Below are 4678 nucleotides of genomic sequence, written 5' to 3' on the forward strand. Positions count from 1 at the left end.
TTTATGTAGGGTCCTTCTTTGCCTCTTGTAATAGTCTTTATTTTAAAGTCTATTTTGCCTGATATGAGAATTGCTACTCCAGCTTTTTTTGATTTCCATTTGCATGGAATATCTTTTTCCATCCCCTCACTGTCAGTCTGTAGGTGTCCCTAGGTGTGAAGTGGGTCTCTTGTAGACAGCATATATACGGGTCTTGGTTTTGTATCCATTCAGCCAGTCTGTGTCTTTTGGTGGGAGCATTTAATCCATTTACATTTAAGGTAATTATTGATATGTATGTTCCTATTACCATTTTCTTTATTGTTTTGGGTTCGTTATTGTAGATCTTTTCCTTCTCTTGTGTTTCCTGCCTAGAAAAGTTCCTTTAGCATTTGCTGTAAAGCTGGGTTGGTGGTGCTGAATTCTCTTAGCTTTTGCTTGTCCGTAAAGGTTTTAATTTCTCTGTGGAATCTGAATGAGATCCTTGCTGGGTAGAGTATTCTTGGCTGTAGTTTCTTCCCTTTCATCACTTTAAATATGTCCTGCCATTTCCTTCTGTCTTGGCAGAGTTGCTGCTGAAAGATCAGCTGTTAACCTTATGGGGATTCCCTTGTATGTTATTCATTGTTTTTCCCTTGCTGCTTTTAATATTTGTTCTTTGTATTTAATTTTTGATAGTTTAATTAATATGTGTCTTGGCCTGTTTCTCCTTGGATTTATCCTGTATGGGACTCTCTGTGCTTCCTGGACTTGATTATTTCCTTTCCCATATTAGGGAAGTTTTCAAGTATAATGTCTTCAAATATTTTCTCAGTCCCTTTCTTTTTCTCTTCTTCTTCTGGGACCCCTATAATTCTAATGTTTCTGTGTTTAATTTTTTCCCAGATGTTTCTGAGACTGTCCTTAATTCTTTTCATTCTTTTTTTTTTATTCTGCTCTGCGGTAGTTATTTCCACTATTTTACCTTCCAGGTCACTTATCCATTCTTCTGGCTCAGTTATTCTGCTACTTATTCCTTTCAGAGAATTTTAAATTTCATTTCTTTTGTTCATCATTGTTTGTTTGCTCTTTAGTTCTTCTAGGTCCTTGTTAAATGTTTCTTGTACTTTCCCCATTGTATTTCCAAGATTTTGGATCATCTTTACTATGATTACCCTGAATTCTTTCCAGGTAGACTGCATATTTCCTCTTCATTTGTTTGGTCTGGTGGGTTTTTACCTTGCTCCTTCAGCTGCTGTGTGTTTCTCTGTCTTCTCATTTTGCTTAACTTACTGTGTTTGGGGTCTCCTTTTTGCAGGCTGCAGGTTCATAGTTCCCATTGTTTTTGGTGTCTGCCCCCAGTGGGTAAGGTTGGTTCAGTGGGTTGTGTACGCTTCGAACAGGCCTGACACCCAGCCAGAGCACCAAGACCCTGTCATCCAGATGGCTCAGAGGAAAAGGGAGAAAGAAAGAAAGAAAGAAAGAACATAAAGTTATTAAAATTAAAAATAAAAAATAATTAAAAAGTAAAAAGTGGGCTTCCCTGGTGGCGCAGTGGTTGAGAGTCCGCCTGCCGATGCAGGGGACACGGGTTCGTGCCCCAGTCCGGGAGGATCCCACATGCCACGGAGCGGCTGGGCCCGTGAGCCATGGCCGCTGGGCCTGCGCGTCCGGAGCCTGTGCTCCGCAATGGGAGAGGCCACAGCAGTGAGAGGCCCGTGTACCGCAAAAAAAAAAAAAGTAAAAAGTAAGGGGAAAAAAAAGAAAGAAGAGAGCAACCAATCAAAAAACAAATCCACCATTGATAACAAGTGCTAAAAACTATACTAAAAAAAAAAAAAACAGACAGAACCCTAGGACAAAAAGCAAAGCTATACAGACAATATATACAAGGAAGCATACACATACACACTCACAAAAAGAGAAAAAGGAAAAAAATATATACATCTATATATATATTAAAAAAAGGAAGAGACCAAATCAATAAGCAAATCTTCCAATGATAATAAACTCTAAATACTAAACTAAGTTAAACATAAAACCTGAAACCAGTCAGTCTCATACAGCAAACCCCAAGTCTACAGTTGCTCCCAAAATCCACCACCTCAATTTTGAGATGATTCGTTGTCTGTTCAGGTATTCCACAGATGCAGGGTACATCAAGTTGATTGTGGAGATTTAATCCGCTGCTCCTGAGGCTGCTGGGAGAAATTTCCCTTTCTCTTTGTTCGCACAGCTCCCGGGGCTCAGCTTTGGATTTGGCCCTACCTCTGCATGTAGGTCACCTGAGGGTGTCTGTTCTTCGCTCAGACAGGACGGGGTTAAAGGAGCAGCTGATTCGGGGGCTCTGGCACAGGCCGGGGAGAGGGAGGGGCACGGATGCGGGGCGAGCCTGCGGCGGCAGAGGCCGGCATGACGTTGCACCAGCCTGAGGCGCGCCGTACGTTCTCCCAGGTAAGTTGTCCCTGGATCCCGGGACCCTGGCAGTGGCGGGCTGCACAGGCTCCCGGGAGGGGAGGTGTGGAGAGTGACCTGGGCTCGCACACAGGCTTCTTGGTGGCAGCAGCCTTAGCGTCTCATGCCCGTCTCTGGGGTCCGCCCTCATAGCCGCGGCTTGCGCCCGTCTCTGGTGCTCGTTTAGGTGGTGCTCTGAATCCCCTCTCCTTACACACCCCAAAACAATGGTCTCTTGCCTCTTCGGCAGCTCCAGACTTTTCCCGGACTCCCTCCCGGCTAGCTGTGGCGCACTAGCCCCCTTCAGGCTCTGTTCACGCAGCCAACCCCAGTCCTCTCCCTGGGATCCGACCTCCGAAGCCCGAGCCTCAGCTCCCAGCCCCCGCCCGCCCCGGCGGGCGAGCAGACAAGCCTCTCGGGCTGGTGAGTGCTGGTCGGCACCTATCCTCTGTGCGGGAATCTCTCCGCTTTGCCCTCCGCACCCCTGTTGCTGCGCTCGCCTCCGCGGCTCCAAAGCTTCCCCCCAACCACCCGCAGTCTCTGCCCGCGAAGGGGCTTCCTAGTGTGTGGAAACCTTTCCTCCTCACAGCTCCCTCCCAGAGGTGCAGGTCCTGTCCCTATTCTTTTGTCCCTGTTTTTTCTTTTTTCTTTTGCCCTACCCAGGTACGTGGGGGAGTTTCTTGCCTTTTGGGAGGTCTGAGGTCTTCTGCCAGCGTTCAGGGGGTGTTCTATAGGAGCAGTGCCACGTGTAGATGTATTTCTGATGTATTTGTGGGGAGGAAGGTGATTTCTACGTCTTACTCCTCAGCCATCTTGAAGGTCTCCTCCTGGAGATTATCCTCTTTTATAACCCTAGGTGTTTCCCTTTCCCTTCAGTTTCAACACACACACACACACACACACACACACACACACACTAGCCATACTGTCATACTGTCTTATTTTAAGATAGGAGCAACCAGAATACATATAAAAGTGGTATTAACTTTTTTTCTCATATTCTTACAACTAAAATATTGTTTACAAAGTTTTAATAGATTATCGTTTATACAGTTTGTTTAAACCTTAACACTTTGACAAAATTTGATAAACATTTGCAGATGCTCTAAAATATCCAGAGTAAAAGCATTTCTTTTGTGACTCTTGGAGGCTAAGCCTGGACAGAAATCTCACATTTTCAGGCTGGTCTTAAAGTGAAAAAGGAGTGGTTCGCCTTTCACGTGATCTGATCTGGGGGAGATCAGACCAATGCTCTGCACAGGCTTGTCATCCTGATGCATTTCTACCAAATGAGATGAATTTCTCTGAGTTGAAGCATCATTCCCAGTCAAAGTCTCCTGCGGGGGAGTAACCCCTTAGGAAGAGCTCATCATGGACCCCTCTCTGAATGAAAGCTTGCTAGTGGCTCTCCATCTCCTCAGATGGAGGCAAAGTCCTTTCCTGGGTGTGCCTGGGCTTTCGCTGCCCGCCCCCGCAGCGGCTGGTCCTGTTCTCAGCAACTGGAGACAACCCCCTGAAGGGCACCCTTTCAAGCCCAGGTCAGCTCCTGGCACCTGTCTGTTCCTCCCTGCCAGCAGGGTCACCTCCTCTGCTGCCAGGAGATTAACTGCAACTCAGCAGAGCCCAGCGGCCAAGGGGCACGGACGTGCGTGTCTTTACTCCTGCTGCCTGTATTTGTTCCCTCTTCTTTTATGAGGTAGCATAGCAACTGGCACATCATACCTTCTACACACTCCGCCCACGATTTCCTCTTCATCCTGCTATTAACAGTCACCTTCCCCTACATGGCCCGGACTCTGTGGGTCCCAGGATGACCCCTGCCCTCCCTGCTCCTGTGTATTTGTGCATGTTTTCTTTGCCTAAAATGCCCTTGTCTGTCTGCAAAACTCAAACTCAACCCTAAGGACTCAGCTCAAACACTATCTCTGGCCCTCCTGGGTGTAGTTGATTATGTCTGCTTCTGTGTTTTCATTAGCACCATGAACAAACTCTTACAGCATTTCTAGTATCATAGGTTTTTGTTGTTATTTTTTTGTCTCCTTCTCTAGATTTAGTTACCTAGAATAAGGACCATAATGATTTTTATATGCCCCAGAACCTATAATGGTGCCTGGTGCTTAATAAGTAGGTACGGGTCGAATCCATAAAATATAATAGTTACTAACACTCTAGTGAGAAATGCTTTGTTACAGCCTTTATGGGTGACAACGAGCTATAATTAAGCTCTTTACTTCAAAGTTATAGTTGGAAAATATCCAACCCAGTA

The sequence above is a fragment of the Physeter macrocephalus genome, chromosome 10, assembly GCF_002837175.3.
Source record: "Physeter macrocephalus isolate SW-GA chromosome 10, ASM283717v5, whole genome shotgun sequence".
In the NCBI taxonomy this organism is placed as follows: Eukaryota; Metazoa; Chordata; class Mammalia; order Artiodactyla; family Physeteridae; genus Physeter; species Physeter macrocephalus.